The sequence below is a fragment of the Cheilinus undulatus genome, linkage group 12 (genome assembly GCF_018320785.1).
Source record: "Cheilinus undulatus linkage group 12, ASM1832078v1, whole genome shotgun sequence".
NCBI lineage: Eukaryota > Metazoa > Chordata > Actinopteri > Labriformes > Labridae > Cheilinus > Cheilinus undulatus.
The window spans coordinates 40,051,887-40,073,220 of record NC_054876.1 but is presented as its reverse complement, the minus strand read 5'-3'; the positions used below and the strand labels follow the sequence as shown (position 1 = coordinate 40,073,220).

At 39.9% G+C, this 21,334-nt stretch overlaps 1 protein-coding gene across 1 annotated transcript in view; it reads left to right on the top strand.

Moving 5' to 3' along the window:
- Positions 1 to 21,334, top strand: part of arhgef12b (Rho guanine nucleotide exchange factor (GEF) 12b) — a 65,817-nt gene that overhangs the window by 6,561 nt on the left and 37,922 nt on the right. The gene's annotated exons all lie outside the window — the stretch shown is intronic.

Sequence of the window (21,334 nt, the reverse complement as noted above, 5' to 3'; positions counted from 1 at the left end):
AGATGAGAGGCAAAAAAGCTTGTTTTGAAAGAGTTTTATTGACATTTTTGACAAAATTTTATTTCTAGGGACATTTTCGTGACCCACTGAAAAGGGCTCCGGGCCCAGCTTTTGGTTTCCAACCCACTGATTGAGAACCACTGTTCTAGAGGACATGACAGGCTGTAGCAAAGCAATTTGGATTGTGGATCAATTTTGATTTTTCATTATCAGTGAGAGCAGCATTATACACATGATGTATTATTTCCATTTGGCGAAGTTTAGGCAGTGTACCGGCTCCTTTGAGCTTGGGACTTTTATTTTGTTGCTGTTCTACTTAACAAATATCCATAATGGTCAACAACCATGGCCAGATGCATAATGTTTTTGGGTTGTCTGTTCACATGTGTTTCCAGGCTGTTCTCATGTTCATATCGCAAAAATGCAGAGAGTAATGTTTTACAAACTTTGCATATATGTCCACTCTGACACAAGGATGATCTGGTTAGATTTTTGAGGTCAAAGGTCAAGGTCATTGGGCCTCATGTCCATCCCTTGCTTGTGGATATGGACGCTTTGAGAGATTTCTTGTAAGGCAACTGTATACCTCACAGAGACATATTACCACAGGTAGTAGTTCTGCTTATACTGGAATCATTTGAACGTTTAAATTCTGGCACAATGACAACCATAGTGTTGTCTGTATGTTATTCATCCTCTCCAATCTCACCAAAGGAAGCAAAAAGAATAATTGAAATGCCTGTGATCCACATTTCATAAGGAAAAAAATGTAGAACAAACAAAACAAGTGGGGAGCTGTAGCTCACTTGGGATTTGGTCAGCTCTCACTCAGAGGGTCAGGGGTTCGATCTCAAGCTCTTGCAGTAACATGTAAAGACCTTGGGCAAGATACTTGACCACAAATTGCTCCCACTGCTGCGTCAGTGGCATGCAAATGTGCATGAATGTGATTTGCTAATACTCAAGGCCACTTTACATAAAAGCTTACCATCACTGTTTGAATGTGAAGTAATTTGTGTGACTGGGTAGGTGTCACCTGCAGTGTAAAAGGGTTTTGAGTGGTCAGATGACTAGAAAAGTGTCATACAAGCTTAAGTCTGTTCACTGTTCTTTCACAAATTTGTGCCACATAAGAGGAAACTTGATATTGCTAACATCCTATGGCATTTATTATTAGATCTGATCATGTAGTCATGATAATATACCAAATGTCACTTAAAATGTCGATTAAATAGTTAATTGTGTATCCCATATTTATCTTGTTGCACTTGTGTGTTTGTGCCATGTGATGAATTTCATTATACTTGTTTCACTTGCAAATTAGTAGTGTTTAAATGTGACTTCTGCCATCTGATCTGGTCATGCTGGTTCTAAATCCACAAAGTTAATCCTGTCTGTAATGCCAGCTTTTACCATGTACAATCTTCAGGTTAACACTGCCCCTAATGTGCTATTAGGATATCCTTTTACTATCTTAACTACAGGCTCATTGAAGGTTAGAACTGAGGCTTGTACTACAAAAAAAAGGTTCAGTTGCCGGGCAACATCAGTGCTGGCTCCAGCCGTGGTTCGGTCACCTCTTGGACATGGTTCAGGGGTTTCTCAGTGAGAAGAATTTAATGTGAGCAGCTTGCTAGGTTTCCCCTAACATTTGTGATATTTTACAGTCTGGATGTGAAACCCCCAGCGTGGGACATGTTCTCCTGTCTGCAGGGCCTCCAAAGAGGAACTGGAACCACCCTTTTTACTGTATTTTTTGGCTTTATAACAAGCACTATGGATTATTGCAACTTTTATGCCTCTGTCAGCTCTACTGATCACTGAAACATGACAACAGTAGTGATAAAAAGGTGAAACAAACAGACAATCAGGGAGGGTTTTAACAACCAAATAAAAACAAAAACAACCAATCAAAAAAATGACACAAACTTTCATCAGTCATCATAATTACTGCATTAATCCTTTGGATGAAGTTACTGATTGCTGCAGGGCTCTCTCCAAGTATCAGCTGCTAGCCAAACAGGCGACTACTCACTTAATCACAGTTGGCTATTTTTCCCCCTTTGACTAAGAAATTGTGACTCGCTCTTCCTGAACATTTTAGAAGCACTCACTTCAGCTCAAATCATCATGTGCATGAGTAAGATGCCTGTCTGTCTGTGCCAGTCCAAACCCCTCAGTGCATGAGTAAACATGGGAGACACCAGAGCTCATAAGTGATCGCTAGCTGGCTACTTTTTCCCGCCAGCTGACTCCATATATCTTTGGAGAACCTGATTGCTGTAGCTTTGGGATCACTTTCTTTCTCTGTCTCTGGGATTCTTGTCCAGGGATTTGGAAGTCTCTTTGGTTCCTGTTACATGATCATGAGCTAGACGTCTTGCTGTAGCTAGAGCATGGATGCCGGAGAAGCATGATTTTTGAAAATAAAGGTCGATACCTTTGCTAAAAATAATAACTGGTTTATTGCAGATTACATTTATAATTCCATCCATCCCTTCATTTTCTTCTGCTTATCTGCGGCCAGGCTACGGTGGCAGCAGGCTCACATGCCGACTAACATTATGACATGACAGATAAGCAGTACATGTATGGGTATGTCAGGAGTGGTGAACATTAATCACAATAAATTTGTCTCTACAAGAGGCACAGTATTGCACATGAATGTTTTTTTTTGCTCCTGCATCTTTATCATCTTGACGATGCAAGCTGCATGATTCCTGTGCAGCTGGTCCACTCACCTCCCAGACGTTTACAGACTGTTGTTAATAGAAGAGGGGATGCTACTCGATGGTAAGCATGCCCCTACTTTTTTGAGATGTGCTGCCACCGCCAAATTCAAAATAAGCTAGAATTTTCCATGAAATGTTCAAATTTCTCAGTTTGAACATCTGATATGTTGTTTGTTCTACTGTGAATAAAGTAAGGGTTATGAGATTTACAAATCATTGCATTCTGTTTTTATTTACATTTACACAGTGCTCCAACTTTTCGGGAATTGGGGTTGTACAAATTCCCACAGCATGCAAAGACACGCCACAAGGCGCACCAGTGTTCTGCAGGACTCTGATTTAATAGAATTTTTAGGCGTCCCTCTTAAATTACCCCTGTAGCATGTCTTATAAACAGCTTATAGCTGATCTTTCTCACTGTCAATGTCCTCAAAAGCCTTCCCACTCAGTCAGCAGTTTTACTAGCTTACCATCCTTAATTGACACCAGAAAATGAAAACAGATTGGCTTTCAATGTTGGGATATTTGTCTCAGACTTTGTGCTGCACAATGAAGGTGCTTGACTTTACTCCCTCTCTAAATTTTCACTGATTTTTGTAACTTTTGGACAAACACCATGAAATTCTTCAGAGAGGATTTCTGGAGTGCACTGTTTTAATGATTTATGAGGTATAAAAGAAAAAGAAGCACAGCAACACATTTTTGAGCCTTTTGCACCAATCATTCAAGTGTTCTGCCACAAAACATGCCTTCTGTTTTTAGTCCTACAAAGCTGTGCCCTTCTCCGCATCATGTTTTCTTGTATTGTACAGTCGTGTAGAAAAGAAATGCACCCGTGCCAACAGAGGTTAATAATGTTTAAGTCTTTTTTCACTAGAGTCATGCACTTGGGTTCAGGGAGTTTTGGATGGAAAATTCTCCCTTGTGAAACAGCACAAGAGCCACATGTAGGCCTGGTGCTGTTCTGTATGACTATTGTGCAATTTTATTTAGTTTCCCATGTGGGGATTGACTGTTTGCAACCACATTATAAAAGATATTTTACATGAAGCAGGAAGAGTCTATATCATATGAAGCTGATTTGCAACTTACTGATTAAAATCATTCAGTCACTCAGGCTTAGTATGAGGAATCAGGTTTTTAGAGTACCGCTAAAGTGTCCTTTGCCATATTTTTATGTTGATTGTGTTGTTGTCAGAGATCTTTCAGGTGCATAAATAAGTTGAACTGTAGGCATGTGTTTTGATTTGTGATGCAACATAATGCACTATTTATTTATTTTCTCTATATTGTGACATTAGGAATGGGAATCACATGGCGACTAACGTGACATAACAGATAAGCGATAAATATGTGGGTGTTTCAGGAGGTGTGAACATTAATCACAACAAATTTGTCTCTACAAGAGGCACAGTATTGCACATGAACTCTTTTTGCCCCTGCATCTTTATCATCTTGACGATACCAGCTGCATGAATCCTGCACATCACTAACTCATTTGTCATCACTATTAAAGCGTCGCAGCAGGATTTCACAGCACATATAAATACAGAAGTGCAAGAGGGAGGGTCAGTCATTTTCCACTGATAAATTTAGCTCCTACAGCCTTTAGTTGTCATGTGTTGGCTTTTATAGTGCTGCCCTTCCTGCTTTACATGCACAGCTTTCGAAGATGACAGGAGTGTTTACATCACTTTCCAAATTATTATGCAAATGACATTTTTCTCTTATTTTCCTAAATATTAATGTAAATGACAGAATATTTTTCCAGTCATCAGCCGTTAGAGCATAATTCAAATGTTTTTGAGCAAACTTCATAATGATAACCATTAATTTTTAAAAATAAAAACCTCAAAGTGCACTGTTCCACATTATTATGCAAAACAGAGTTTTTAAAGATTTTATAGGTTGTACGGAACTGAAAATGGTCATTCATTGAATTTGCAGCATTAGGAGGTCATATTTACTGAAATCAAAAGCTATTTCAATTAAAAACATCTTAACAGGCAATGTCACATGTTAACACAGGAGCCCTTCTCTGATATCACCTTCACTATTCTTGCATCCATTGATCATGTGAGTTTTTGGAGAGTTTCTGCTTGAATTTCTTTGCAGGATGTCAGAGTAGCCTCCCAGAGCTGCTGTTTTGAAGTGAACTGCCTTCCACCCTCATAGATCTTTAGCTTGAGGATGCTCCTACTTGAAAAATATTCTGACTCTCATTTGCATTAATATTTAGGAAGATAAGAGAAAAATGTCATTTGCATAATAATGTGTAAAGCGGTGTATGAGGTTGAAGTTCTGTGTGAAAACTTAAAAAAAAACTGTATTCATGCAACAATTTCCACAATTAACAGCATGATTTTATCTAACAAAACTGACCTGTCAAAGCAAGACTCCAACTTTCCTTTTCACATTTATCTGCTTGCAGCATCCTGCAACCAGCTGTCTGCAGCTTGGCAGACCGAATTGCAGGCAACATCGTCAGACAGCTTGATTCAAGCTCAGACAGCTGCAGCCATCGCCAGCAATGCTCTGAAACAGACTTGCCCCGTCACAGGTCTTTGGTCTGAGCTTAAGGATCCTACAATACCGTTTTTTCCCCAAAACTTTATTTATTGTTCTTATTTACATATACAAAACAACATACATTAGTAATATGAAGGTGGGGGTGTGGGGGGCAAACAATAGGGATTACAGCCAAAATACTTATCATATTTTATATATCTTTCTCTTCACCCTTATTTTTTGCTAATGCTAACATTACAGTGACCATTGCTTTATCTTATAACTTCATGTGTACATCTACAATAATTACTAAAACTGTTTCATTGAATCCAAGAGCAATAGTACTTACACAGAGAGTACCGTCTAGACCTGCCCTCTTTGTTAAGTGTCTTTAGATAACTTTGGTTATGAATTAGCGATACAAATAACTGTAGTTGTTGGTGCAAGCTGTTTTTAGATCTGGAAGGACTGTTATACCAGCTGCACAGCTAACGCTATGGAAGCAGACGGTATTTTTTGCTTTCTCTCGTCAAACTCATCAAATACACAACCCAACAACTCCAAAACGCTCTCGTGGGCAAGTTGTGACCTGCACATTCACCACAATAGGAAATAATAACGTATAATTATGTAACATTACGACACATGAAGCAAATACTCTGAACTATTTCTGGAGTAAACCACTGGGTGGAGTGACACAGTGCAGCAGCCATGTCTGTAGTGTAGTTCCGGCTTTGCATTTAACTTTAAAATATCTCTATCTCGTAATGTTACATAATTGTTTCATAGCGTGGTGAATGTACAGGTCACAACTTGCCCACGAGAGCGTTTTGGAGTTGTTGGATTGTGTATTTGATGAGTTTGATGAGGGAAAGCAAAAAATACCATCTGCTTCCATAGCGTTAGCTGTGCAGCTGGTATATCGGTCCCCCCAGATCTAGAAACAGCTTGCACCAACAACTAAGGGAAATGAACCTATTACTAAGAATATAGGAATTATGGCAGTGGGCGAATTTGCCAAAATGTTGAAGTATCCCTTTAACTTTTTCACCCCTGATGTTTCCTGCTGTCTTCTTTGGAAAGTACCAGCAACTTGATAATTGTATTGCATGAGTCAGGATGACAGTATGTTGTCACACTGATAATTTGTCCCACTCCTAGTTGGTAAATTTGTTTGAAGGAACTATAGTCTCAGACAGATGTCATAACTAAACTTAAATTACAAGGCTCGTTTTCCATGCAGAGTGTTTTCAGGATGGTTTCATGATCTGAATTTAACAAGGAGTGTCCAGCCTTTATACATTCAGAGGCAAATACATGTAAATTTGTCTGCAGAGCTCTTGCAGGGAAATGAGAGCAGTTGCCAGGAGGAGTTTCTTCTCAGATCCAAACTGTTTTCCTTTAGATTTGATCTAACAAAAAACTGATGACTCATTCAAGAAAAGCACCCCAAACTTATACATAATACACAGTGAAAAAAGGAAGTTTCTCCTTCTACTTGACAGAAAACGATGACGTTCTCTTTCAACTTTCCTGAAATTTTGATTTTGTTGTTTTGTCAGACTGGATTTCACATAAATGTCATGCCAGAGCAGGGCGTTTGTTTTGATGTAGGTCGTGCCATAAACCTAAATGCCACCCAGCCGTGTACCAGCCCTTTTTGCTCTTTGTCACACAGTTTTGCTGATCTGTGTTTTTCCCGCCTGCCGACCCTCCCACCGCCTCCCCTCTCCACCCTCTGACGGGAAGTGTGACATCACTGTTGAACAATGTCTGTGGAGCCCACCAGGCCACCGAAAGACTCTGCAGCTGGTGACAAATCAGTGCAGGATGGCTACCAACCACACTGTCCCACTACTGTACTCAGAATAATGAATTCATGATGCAGATGATCAACGGCTCACATAAATACACTCTATGAGTCACAGAGTCTTAATTTGGAAATTTTTTAAAGATTGTTGTTGGATATTTTATTGTTTCTTACTTCCAATGAACTTGTTTTACAGGTTTGGCTGTTGCAACCTGAAGTGTGTTTGTTACTGCAACCCTAAACATGTGAGCATGGAAAAGAGCACCCATATAAAACAGTCTCAATAAAGTCACACCAAGAAAGTTACCGGAATACAACCGATAATTTTCTAAATATATCATACTTTTGGTTGGCTGGACAAACAATGGAGGGAGAGAAAGAGAAGCAACGCTGGGCGATCCAGGTCGAGAGAGACACACAAACACAGCAGTGATGCATAATGTTATTTTCTGACTTTTTCTCAGCGGTTATGCTCTAAATAACTCAGAAACAATACATCTTCAACAAACTATAAGGATGCAGGATGTTGATATTAAAGTGGCGCTGCAAGTGACTCTTCTCTGCCCTCCATCACATCTTCTCTTACTGCCTGTTTAATTCATCTGTCGGCAGTTTAATTGTATTAAGTCCCTTTATTATTTCATTGAAATCTACATGTTAGCAATAGTGTCCATTACAGAGGCAGAGCAATATACTGCACATAGAATAAATGTAAAGTACATGGATGTACAGCACTGTGCAGAATTTTTAGGCCTGTTTGGGCCAAAAATTAATGCTAAAGTAATGCATGTAATGGCGAGTAAGCCCACCTGAGGGCACCATCAAGTGGGAAGGAGGATTGACACAACCCAGGTCATGCTCTGGAGGTATTTGCATGTTACCAGGAGCATGGAAAATAATCTCAGAAAATTGAGCACATCCCCACCTTTAAGGCAAAGTAAGGAGTGGATGTGGTGAGTATGCATGGCCTAGGGTACTGTCCTGGCAGTTAGGGATACCACAAGGCCCTGGTCTTGCTGTGGCCGTCCCAGGGCCTGAAAACTGCTAGTGGTCTGTGGGCTTGTTACTAAGGGTTGAAAGACTAGGGATGGGAACTGATACATTTTTATTGATATCAATGCCAGTCCTGATTCTCCTCATCAGTTTAATCCTTATTCCCTTATCGCTTTCCTTCCTGTGAATATTCTTTTTTGGGAAAAGTCGACTATGTAGGTTTTGACTGTTAACAACTTAAATTGTATTGAGTCTCTATCTCTCTGAACACTGAACAAGATGCATGCCACCCTTAGTGAAAGTCAATGGTAAACACAATTCAAGTACTGCTTAAACAGTTTAGGAGAACATGCTAAAATACACAAAATTATCATTTTTTTGTTGGAAATTTCTCAGTTAAAACAAACTGCTCTCTGGATCCTCAACCTCTGAACTTGAATCAGAATATAATATGACTGTGCATTTTCTTTGAAAGATATAACACTTTCGAGGAAGAAGGAAGTAAGGCATTGATAAGGGAATTGTTAAGATTAAATTTAAATGGTGACAATGGATTGAACCAGATGGACCTGGTTCTTAATTCCCATTCCTATAAAAGGCCCAGAAAAAAAAAAAAAAATTGTCTAGCTTGACCTTTGGTGCTGAGCGTATAGTGTCATTCCTCCCTCTCCCGCCCTGAACTGTGGCTCTGTGGTGAATCCTTAACATCCAACATGCCTAAAACCTATGCACAGGACTGTGTCTTGCACCGCATGCTGTTTTTCTCTTTTTTTTTTTCTGTGTACTTACGAACATTACTACCCTGGCCACGGCTGACATGGTGCACATAACAGTGGAGTGGCTGTGGCTTACATCTTAGTATTCAGGGATAATCAGCCCACAATAACGTGCTCTATGGACATGAAGCTTTTGAGAGTTTAAATGTGTGTTTTCAAGGTCTCAGTGACCACAGGGCGCCTATCAGCATTACATTTAGGCTGGTAAAACACTGGAAATCAGAGCAGTACATATATTAAAAACTATTCTGTTGTCATCAGTCAGCCTGTGTTAGGACCTCCGTCCATAACTTTATTTAATTGTAAATCCCCCAGCCTTTCATTGTTTACTTCATTAGAAAATTCTTGAGAATTCACAAGCTGACATTACATTTGGATGTTTGTTGTGATGCTGCAGTGCGAGTCGAGTGATCTCAGATGCAAATCATAACGAGTCATAACTGGAACAGACGTGAAAATATTAATTATAATAAAACCATCATCAGCCACTTCAGGGCTTTACATAGAAACACGGATTAGTCAGCCAATGGGAAAAGTAGCAACTCAGTCACAAAGTGGAGGACAATGTAAATCACAGAGTGAGGACTGCTAAGGTGTGTGGTGCGTATACGTTGCCAATGCTCTGCTGATTCCATAGCTGAAGAGTTCCTCTATTAGCAATAGTGTAAGCACAAAAACTGCAGCGGGAGCTTCATGGAAGGGGTTTCGATGGCTGAGCAGCTGCATGCAAGCCTCACATTACTAAGTCCAATGCTAAGTGTCAGATGGAGTGGTGAAAAGCACATTGGCACTGGACAGCGAAGCAGTGGAGGCATAATGGTATGGGGCTGTTTTTTAGGGAAAACTTAATGCCCTATCATACCATTACTTTTGGACAATGCTATGTAGGAAAGCGTAACGAAATTTGGTACCGATATGGTACCGGTACCAACACATCGAATCCCTACTGGACCGATAAAAACACATATATTGACACTTCATTTTGGTATCACAAATAAAGGCAAGAAATATTTATTTATGGGATTTATGAACATGAATGTCTTTAAATTAAGATGTGTGTTGTAATTTCTGCTCTGCTTGTGTTTACCTTCTGAGGAAAGTGATCCCATTGACTGACATTTCTACTTTGACACAACATCAGTAAAGCAATTTTGATGGGCCTCTACTAAGAAGGCATACACGTTTCCTTTTCTTATCTCATGTTCTACTGGCATCTTATAATGATATTTCTGCTAATTTACAATACCCAGACAGCTTTATATTCTCCTGCCAACTTTCAAAAGTATTTATTCAGACACCTTCACCAAATAAAATCTATAGATTTAGCACAGGTATCAAAAAACCCAAACAATACCCAACCCTAATGCAATGCTTCCAACTCTGTGGAAACAGTTTAGGGAAGGCCCTTTTCTATCCCAACATGACTGTACCCCAGTGCACAATGCAATGACTTTAAAGACATGGTTTGATGAGTTTGGTGTAGAAGAACTTGACTGGTCCACACGGAGCCCTGACCTCAACCCCATCAAGTTCCTTTGGTATGAACTGGAACAGAGACTGGGAGCGAGGCCTTCTCAACCAACATCAGTGCTGTACAGAATGAATGGACACAGATTCCCTCAGAAACACTACAAAATCTTGTGGAAGGCCTTCCAAGAGAGAGTGGAGGCTGTTATAGCTGCAAAAGGAGGGTCAACCTCATATTAGGTATGTATTTTAATACAATCCCATTACAGTCTCTGTTAGTTTTAAGGTCTGGTGGCCAAACACTTGTGTTCGGCCTTTCCTTAAGGAACTGGCACTATAGAAATAAAGATGGATTGACTGACGGCCCATGAGAGGCACAAGAACCTCAAACTAGCACCTCGATGCAGTTGCAAGTTTGTAATGTTTAAATCCTGGTTCATTCACTTCACAGAGGGAACAGGTAACTTAATATTATTGATTAAATCTTCATCTAAAGACTTGTGATTGAATAATTTGTTTTCCTGGAAAGCTTGGGGACAAATATGTCATGTTTGTTGTTTAGTCATGTACATTGCTCTCTTTTATATCGGTGCTGCCTTGAATAACCTTGAAAATGCAGACATTAAACCTCACTCTGGGAATTTTGTTTAGTGTAGATTGACAAGAAGTTGTGTTGTATGGTTCCAGAAATATAAGTCACTGCTGTCATAATAAACATAAAGACTATTTGTGGAGTTCAAGCTTCCTCTGAGTGGGTTTTTGGGCTCTCTCCTTTGCCGCTATCATCCCAGAGGAATTGTCTGGTATTTTTGGCATCTGAGGCACAAGCTGATTGCTCCTTGTTTTTTTTGTCCTGCTTTGATAACCAGGCTGCAGGAAGCAAAGAAAGTCTGAACAAGTTAACCAGCAGACATGAATCTCAGTCCTTTGACATTAATACAATAAGTAAATTAATGGCTGGCTTTTATGTTGGTGCCAGCTCACTGTTCACATGCACTCCAGCACTTTTCCTTTTGTAATCGTAGACTGGTGAACTTTTAAACCTGTGGTGCTTAAAAACACTGGGCAGTATGCTGGAAAAACCTGATTTTTAGATGATGCACTGTCAAAACTCTGAGAGAGCACGATAGGCCAAAGTAAATATGAAGAGACAGCGGATTTAAATTAGCTGACACTCGATGATGAAGCCTTTCTTTTTAAATGAACGCCCCACCAAAAAAGTATCTTCTCCTTGGATTTGGAAGTAGAAGAAGGCTTGGGCTGCCATTTTTTTCCATGCCAATTAAGAGACATAATTATGTTTGGGTCTCAGTGTCATGGCCGTTAACCTTGCAAAGCAGATGGATTCGCCCATTTCCATCCATCTCGCAAAGCTCCCGTCTGAACCGTTTGAGCCCGGTTAGAAAGTGACAGGACCAATTGGCATCAAGGGGCTGTACTTTCGGGCACAGCAGAGTCATGACATATGCAAGCAGCAACAAGAGGCGGTGCAATAATGATGGAAGACATTAGCGTGGATGCTGCTAAAGTGCAAGTTTTATCAGAACTTGACAACATTTCTTATTAAAAGAAGAACAAATAACAGCATTGAGTTGTTTTCTTTTTAAAAATGACCAAAGTCATGTACTGACATGTCTACAGTCGCCATGGTTCGTGTTATGCAGCTCTCTATGAAGTTTACTCATCTGTAACAGCGCACCTTAACCTTGCAAAGCAGATGGATATGCCCATTTCCTTGTTTTCCGCTGGTGAGTCCATCTTGCAAAGCTCCTATCTGAACTGTTTGGGCCTGGTTAGACAGTGACAGGAGCAATCAGCAACGAAGGGCAGTACTTTCAGGCGCAGCAGAGTTGTGATGTAAACAAGCACCAGCAAGAGCTGGTGCAGTTATGGAGGAAGAGATTAGCATGGATCCTGCTAAAGCGCCAGTTTTATCAGAACTTGACAACATTTCTTTGTTAAAAGAAGAACAAAGAACAGCAGTGAGTTGTTTTCTTTTCAGAAACGAAAAAAGTCGAGTACTGACGTCTATAGTTGCCATGTTTCACGTTATTCCTCAGTAGCTGCGCACACACAGCTCAATAGCAGCTATGTCACATGTTTTGTTGCTCTAAATAGCCCGTAGAGATGTGACAGAACGTTCATCCAATCATACACAGTTTTTTCAAATCCTCTGCCTTTTCTCAAACGTTTCCTATTGAAGCTTTTCCAGATGGATGTGTGAAACAAATCCATTTGGCATGTCAGGTTAAGCGCACCGCGGTTTGAGGCTACAATGTCATGTGTTTTGTTGCTCTGATTGGCCCATAAAGATGTGTCAGACAGAACATTCATCCAGTCATCCTCCAAAGTTTTTTTCAAAGACTCTGCCCTTTCCCAAACACCGCTTATGGAGGGTTACATGGCCGTGCTGATATAATTTTATTTAATAGTACATTTTAGATGTCTTGGATAAGAATAACATTTGTATGTAGTAAATAAACTGGTAAATAATGTTTAACACTGGTAGTAGTCAATTAAAAATGAACCCCAAGAGGGTAATTCTTACCCAATACTTACTGTGAAGTTTAACACTTGTTAAGAGCTGATTAATAAGAGTAAATCCAGATTAACACTTAAAAAACCTTCGTGTCGAATGTAAGGTGACTTCTGAAAGGAAATGCAGGGACATTTGGTGCTGTGCAGACCCTTTTGCTGGTGTGTCCTTCTTGTTCATCTCTGTAGTGGCATGCCATGCCATGTCATGCTCACCTCTGTGGCCAGTTAGAACTCCTGACAGGTACTACGTTTTTATCAAGTCACCAGTGATCCTTCTCTGCTTTCCTTCCTTGCAAAATCTTATCCAAACTTTTATCTACATTTGTTCACAAAATGAGAAAACCATCCAAAGATGCAACTTACTCCTGCTGGATTTTTAGCTTTTGTTTTTTTTTTTTACTTTTTATTTACAAGAACAAAGAACATTAGTTCATCATGGGTGATACAGTTAAAATCAAAATGTTCTGTTACACATACATACATACGTACACATACATCTTAACATAAAGTCTCACTATACAATGTGCATATACATGATCCATTTTTCCCAGCGTTCCACACACTTTTCCAACTGGAGTCTTAAAACAAAAGTAAGTCTCTCCATACTGTAAATTTCTTTAATGAGCCCGTACCACTGGACCAATGTTGGGGGGTCTGGTTGCAACCACCTTCTGGTTATAGCTTTCCTGGCACTTGCCAAAAGGATCTTCAATAGGTACCTGTCCTTATGAAGGACTGTTTCCGGAATTTTACCAAGATATAAAATAACAAAAGAAAAATCTAGATCCACCCCAATTATTTTATTTATCTCGGTTGACACCTCCCTCCAAAATAATTGGATTTTGGGGCAGGCCCAAAAAACATGAAAGTGGTTAGCCATAGGGGTTCCACACTGCCTCCAGCAGAAGCCTCGGCTCTGTGTGCCTGTTTGCAGTGCTGTTAATTTAGGGGTTATGAAAAATCTCACTACATTCTTCCAGCCAAACTCTCTTAAAGATCTTGAATTTGGTGGTCGCTTGTGTCTCACATATTTCTATCCAGGTCTCTTCTGATATTTGTATCCCTGATTCCTTCTCCCATTTTTGTTTAATGGATAACGAGAATGATTTTTAGAGGCTTGTATACTTCCATATATTCTAGAGACCAACTTTTTATTATCTTTCTTTTTATATGCCTCATGAAATATAGAAATTAAATTGTATTCCTTCTCCTCCGTGATTTGTAATTTTTTATTATAATAATCTCTGACTTGCAGGTATCTATGGAAGTCCTGCTTCCCCAGTCCAAATGTGTCTGAAATGAACTCATAACTCTGAAATTTATTGTTTGAGATGAGGGAACAAAAGGATGTGATACCTCTCCTGACCCACTGTTTAAAGCCCCCGTCCAATCTAGCAGGTTCAAATTCAGGATCATATGCTATCCAATTCAAGACTCTGACCTGTTTTTCTATTTGTAACTTCCTCAAAACTTTAAACCATAGTTTAAGAGTGAATACAGTCCATTGATTCAAGCTGTTATAATATCTTTCAGCTTGTTTTTTATTTCCTATTATAGATTGTATTGGAATTTTTAACTGTGTAGTTTCCAAGCATTTCCATTTAGATTCATAATTTGGAGAGCACCAGTATACTAAGGGTTTCAATTGTGCAGCATAATAGTAATCCTCTAAACATGGTAAAGCTCTTCCTCCCTTCTCTTTTTTCAGCTGTAGAGTCTTGAACTGAACCCTAGGTCTTCTACTGTTCCAAACGAACCTTGAGATCCAGGCATTCCACTCATCAAATTGTTCTTTGGGTACCTCTAGAGGCAGAGACTGGAAGAGATAAAGAAGACGTGGCAACACATTCATTTTAATGATTTCTATTCTATTACTCATATCCAGTGGGAGGAGGGTCCATCTAGAAATATCAGATTTGATCTCTTTATTAACGTAGTTGTTTTCAAAAAGTTTTAACATATCTTTAGTAAGGTTTATTCCTAAATATTTTATTTTAGGCGAGTCCCATTTAAAATTATATTTACCTTTAATATCTGGGTGGGGAATATAGTTAAATGTAAGGGGTTGGGTTTTTTGAATATTAAGCTTATACCCAGAGAATAGATTATAGTTTTTTAGCAGGGACATCAATTTAGGGATGCTTGAATCTGGGCTTGTAATAAAAAGCAAAACATCATCCGCAAACATACAAATCTTATGTTCTTCTCCTCTAATCATAGTCCCCTTTATCTCAGAGTCCTCTCTAATTGCTTGAGCTAGGGGTTCAATAAATAATGCGAATAAGGTCGGACTCAGGGGACAGCCTTGGCGTGTCCCTCTTTCCAAATGAATAGTTTGCGACAGGTGTCCATTAACCCTAATCCTAGCTGTTGGAGAAAAATATATCGCTCTAATACAATTGATAAAACCTTCTTTGAAGCCGAATCTTGCAAGTGCCCTGTATAAATATTCCCAACCCACCGAGTCAAATGCCTTTTCGGCATCTAGGCTGACTAACATTGCACTGATGTTTTCTGATGTAATATGACTCACCACCTGTAGTGTTCTCCTTAAATTATCCTGTGTCTGTCTGTTTAATACAAAGCCTGTTTGGTCTAAATCTACCAGCTGGAACAATGGATTCAAGTCTCTTAGATAGGATTGAAGCAAATAATTTATAATCTACATTCAAGACGGATATTGGTCTGTATGAGCTGCATTCCTATTTATCTTTCCCTTCTTTCAGGATTATAGAGATAACTGCTTCCTTCCATGATTGGGGGGCTTCCCCTGTTCTCAGTGTATAGTTGAAACAGTTAAGCAGGACAGGTGTTATCTGTGGTTTAAATGTTTTATACCACTCGGACGGATAACCGTCTGAACCTGGAGCCTTATTAGCTTTCAATCTTGAAATGGCTTCATTCAGTTCTTCTGCTGTTATCTCAGCCATAATTTCTTTATTTTGTTGTTCTCCTATAGATGGTAAATCTAGAGAGCTTAAAAAAGCCTCTATTGTTGTAATATCTGCCATGGCCGGTTGGGTATATAGTTCTTTATAATATAGTTCAAAGGCATGTTGAATGTCCTTTGTTTCGCTGCAAACCTTTTGTGTCTTGGGGTTTCTAATCTTATAAATCGTATTTTTCCCACTTTGTTTTTGAATCCTCCAAGAAAGTAGTTTCATCGCCCTATGCCCCATCTCATAATGCCTTTGTTTGGTAAATTTAAGTTGTTTTTCAATTTCTTCATCATATATACCATTTATATCCTGTTTAATTTTGTTTATTTCATTTAATATCTGAGGATCTTTTTGTTCCATGTGTCTAATTTCTAATGACTTCATTTTCTCTTGTAACTCAACAAGTCTTTTCTGTTTTTCCTTTTTACGAAAAGCCGTGAGGGCAATAATTTTGCCTCGCACAACTGCCTTTGCTGCCCCCATAATGTATTTGGAGACACTTCTCCATTATCATTATTTTGTAAATATGTTTCAACTTCCTGTTGAATCTGTTTCTGTACTGTTTTGTCATTTAAAATGCTCGTATTAAGTCTCCAAAGTGTATTTTTCCGTTGTTTAGTTAGATGCAGGGTTAGGTACACCCCTGAATGATCAGATACATCCCTTATCCCTATTTTACAGTCCCTGACTCTGTGCCAATCTGATTTGTACATAAACAAGTAGTCAATTCGTGAATATACAGAGTGATATGGGGAATAATAGGTGAATTGTTTTTCTCCTGGATGAGACTCTCTCCACACGTCAATCAGACCAAGCTCTGCAAGCATCCGCTGGACTAAAATGGCATTTGGACTTTTCTTTTGGCGCTGATTAGAAGTATCTAATTTTGGTTGAAGTTGGACATTAAGATCACCACCACAAATTAAAATTCCTTGTGTTTCCAATACTATCAATTTGAATAGTTTCTTAAAAAACACTTTTTTGCTCCCTGGGGGGGCGTATACATTAAATAAGGTTACTTCTTCATTGTCTAATTTACCCTTTACTAGAACAAATCTCCCTTCCTTGTCTTTCACTTCTGAAATAAATTCAAAATTTACTACATTAGGGATCAGTATAGCCACTCCCCTCCTACGGCCTGACTTATGAGATGAGTAATAGGTATTTTGAAATCCAAGTTTTTTAAATTTTTCATGTTCTAAAGAAGACAGATGAGTCTCTTGCCAAAAAACTACCTGCAGCTTTTCTCGTTTCATTTTAGCTATAATCTTGCTCCTTTTGATTGGATTATGCAGCCCATTGACATTTAGTGTGACTATCCTATATTCCTGATGATGCATATACTCTTTTCAACCTGTGTACACCTGTGTAACATTACCCATGATGACCCGAACAAGAACAGTGAACAGAAAAACAGAAAAGCCAAAGACTTCCAAGTCCGAAGTTCAAATAAAACCTCAAGTTGAGAGGAGATCCTCGCATCCGTCAAGGGCCTCTCATCAGTATCAGAGGGGATACTGTGCACCGGTGACATTCTTTTCAAGTCAGTTTCTCCATAACCGGTATAAAGTTCCATCTTGTCAAGTACAGAAAATAATAACATTTATTCTCTTTGTAAACTGACAGAGAGTTGAGAAACACAGGAATTATCTTCAAGTAAAAGGATGTAATGGAAATTATTAGTAAATAAAAATCTAATTCCTTAGTCAACTGAAAATTAAACTGTAAAAGCATTTTCTTTTGGGTATAAAAATTCAATGTAGGTAAGTTTGGGAAATTTCTTGAGCTCTCCTTGTAAAGAAACAAAAATTAAAGGCTCAGAAGCCCCGGCGTTATCAACTTAGGTAGGCTGTGTAATTTCAATTTAGGTAAAATTAAGTAGAAAAAAAAATGTGGTGTTTAACTCTTGAATATAAGGTTCAATTTAATTTAAACAAGTCTCGGTAATGATAGTATAAGCCTAACTCTCCTGGTAAACTGGCTAATGATAAATCATCCACTTTACATGAGGGTTAATAACACTTTTCCCGCAATGTATGGAGATGTTTACCCTCAGGTGTTTCACTCGCCGCCAGCAGATGCTCCAGGTGGAGCACGCTGAAAGCTCCGTAGTCTCTCTCTTATCCGCCCTTGGTCCACAATCTGTCTGCGGCGGTCAGCTCCTGCCTTCTCCCACGTTGCCAGTCCCGCTGCTTCAGCGCTGCAGTGTCAGGCTCCTTAACATTCTCCATAGGGAATCCTCTCCTCTTCAGGTCTTTAGCCGCCTCTGCCGCGCTCTCGTAGATCTGTGTACCGCTGTCAAAGAACACCCTCAGCTTAGCTGGATGTGGCGTTTGGAAGCGGATTCCTTTGGCTTTAAGCTCTCTCAATATCCCCACGTATGCCTTTCTCTTCTTCAGTATTTCGGGGGGGGTAATCTTGATCAAAATAAATCCTTTTCCCCTCGTAACGCACGTCTTTCTTTCTCCACGCCGTACGCAGTACCTGTTCTTTCACTCTGAACTCGAGGAAGCAGATCACCAGTGATCTAGGCGGTGCGTCTTGGGGAGGCTTTGGGGCAAGCGCCCGGTGGCAGCGCTGTATTCCGAGATCCATATCCGCGACCGGCGGGCCGACTTCTGACTTTATTAGTTTTGTTACAAACTCCGAGAGATTGGGCCCCTCTGATTCCTCCGGTACTCCGTATATACGGAGATTGTTCCGGCGCGAGCGTGCTTCTAGCTCGGTCAGCTTAGCTTGCAGTAATTCTTGGCTCGCTAGCGCCTGGGTGAGAGCCTCCTTCGCTGCCGTGTTCCAGTCTTCAATGTCGGATATGCGCTGTTCGGCCTCCCCCACTCTTGCTGTGGTGGCTTGTAGCTCACCTGTAGCTTCCTGGAGTTTCCGGTTGATTTCTTCTCTAAACTCGTTCAACTCCTTCTTCATGTCGTTACGAAAGGAAAGTCGAAATTCACTCATTTCACTTTTAACATCCGACCTGAGCGCACGAATCTCGTTGTATATGGCTTGCATGACAGGGTTAGCTTCTTTCTCGTTAGCGCCGCCATTGTTCTCATAGCTTTCCTCGTCGCTGTAGTATATTTCTTCGACAGTCTCTCCTTTATCACGTCTTGAACCTTGTTTATATTTAATCTTTTTTTGCTTATCCCCTTCCATGCTCAATTTCCAGGCAGTTTTTTAAATTTAATGTTCTTCAAAGGGGATAAATATCCGACCGGTTAGGAGCGGGGTGTTTAGGCTGCCATTTGCTTCAAGGTCACCACCGGAAGTCGGATTTTTAGCTTTTGATACTGTAGGTATGGGCGATGTTTGCGACGGGAGTGTGATTGGATGACAGCTGTTACTTTGAGGATTTTGTCAGGACAAGATGGGCTAGTGGCTTAGTTAGATGATCTGATCTTGGATCAGTTAAGTGTTGTCTTGTGATTACAGAGAAACAACGTCATTATGCGGGACAAACACATTTAGCTTGAAATGCCATGGCTAATACAAGACAAGTGGCAAACAAGTACGGCTCACTGCAGACAGCCTAACATGATAATCAAAGTATTGTGACTTAATGCAATCAAACGTATTAGACTGAAAATGGCTAAAATAAGATGCCTTTAATTCTGAAAATGTTGTGCCTCTCTAAAGCATACATTAATGAATCAATTTTAGATCTTCAGCTTCATCAGCTTTGGCTTGAAGAAGGATAATGCTCTCATGATTTTCTGCAACCTTTAACTATAGTTCCCTGCTCGCTTCTTTTTTTTTTTTTTTTTTTTAAAGATTTATTTTTGGGCATTTTTGTGCCTTTATTAGATATAGGAGGACAGTGGATAGAGTCGGAAACAGGGTCAAGAGTAGGGGAGAGACATGCGGTGAAGGGCCTCAGGCCGCATTAGAACCCCGGCCGCGCGCGTACATGGGGAGCGCCTTTAACCACTTGGCCACCTGCTCCCCCCTGCTCACTTCTTTTGACTAATTTTCAAACACAGATATCTAAAATTTAATTGCAAATTGCTTTTGCTCAATGCAGATTTTTACCCAAAAACATATAGCCTATTGTTGTATGCGTTATTTTGCTTTCAAAGTGAGAATCAGGAGCTGGCTATTAGGCTAATTCTTCTCTTTTCACTCATAACTTAACCATTACATCCAATGGTCATGATCAGCATGCATTAATACTACTACCAGATGTTGTAAGAAGCAATTAGCTTTGTTTTCGGGTTTCTTGGCACTGTTTTTTTTCTGCAGCAAAGTTAACCTTGCACAAAGCAGAAAAACCTCTACAATTTTAATGAAGTGCTTCATGAAGTGCCTCTAATATCTGAAGCTGAAATTCCTCCCTCGTACCCAGCAGCACTTACTTAGTTACCACCCACTGAGCAGGATGCAATCTGTCCCTGTCTCGCCATGTCTTATCAGTCGCTAATCTCCTCTTACTGCAGCAAGGAGGCTCCCTAAGTGGGCCTACCAATCTCTGAAAAAACATACACAGCTACCACAGTTATCCTCTCCTCCTCAGCGTAATTTAAGCCTGCTTGTCTCTGATAATGATGGTGTTATTGTGACTGGAATGGTGGAATCACTTCAGCTATATAGGAGAACAACATTCAGAAAGTAACTCCTAGTTTTCTCTTCTGTATTCCTCTGAATCTGCCGTCCCAAAATGTAATCAATTTCAGCTTTTCTCTGCACCATGACGTTAGTTTACACTAGTTTCTTCACACACTCTGGAGCCTAAGCGTAAATTTCCTCAGCCCTGTCTTCTGTCTTCCCTCAGACACACTGAGCACCTCCTCCTTCCCGTCTCCCTCCTCCATTTCTTTCCCAGCCTTCTCCCACATTCAGGAAACTGGAGTCCAGCCAAAGACCCCTCGTCTCCGTTTCCGGGAATCTGTCCCACAGAGCTGCAGTGTAGTAAGTTGGCTCTGACGTGGGAGCCATTGTTAAAATCCCAGGGCCCCCATTGTCCAAGGGAGAAACAGCAGCACAAACAAAACTCCCTCTTGTGGAACGAGTAGGAGGAGCTGAAGGGAGGACACTAAGAGGGGAACCTCTGCTATTAATATATAAAAATACCTCCATCTGGTCCACCTCCCGGGAGGGACGGGAGTTTTAATTAGTAAAACAAAACAAATACCAAGAAAGAGGGTGTACGAATCCTGCTGAGACTATCAGTTCATATTAGACCTCAACAACTTTCTTTTCACTTTAATAGCACCCAAAATGTGTAGATTAGATCATTATAGATGAAACACTTTTCAGTCCCAGAGGGGGAATTGTACACTTACAGCAGGTTATTACATTTAAAAGGACAACTAAACAAGAAGCAGCAAAGTACAGTGTTAAAGTGACCCGGTGCAAAACAGTTACAGATTAAAATTTTGGCAGTATGTGCCACCGATCAAAGCAACCCATCTGGGTGCTCTGTCCAAATGATGCTGCCTTTTATAGATGAAACACGCCATCAAAATGAATGGTGGTAAATAATAATAATAATATGGCGTTCTTGGTGATTTAAAAGCCAAAAGCAGGAAACTGTAGTTTAAAAAGTTTTCAAGGCCCAAAATCCAATAGCCAGTGAGT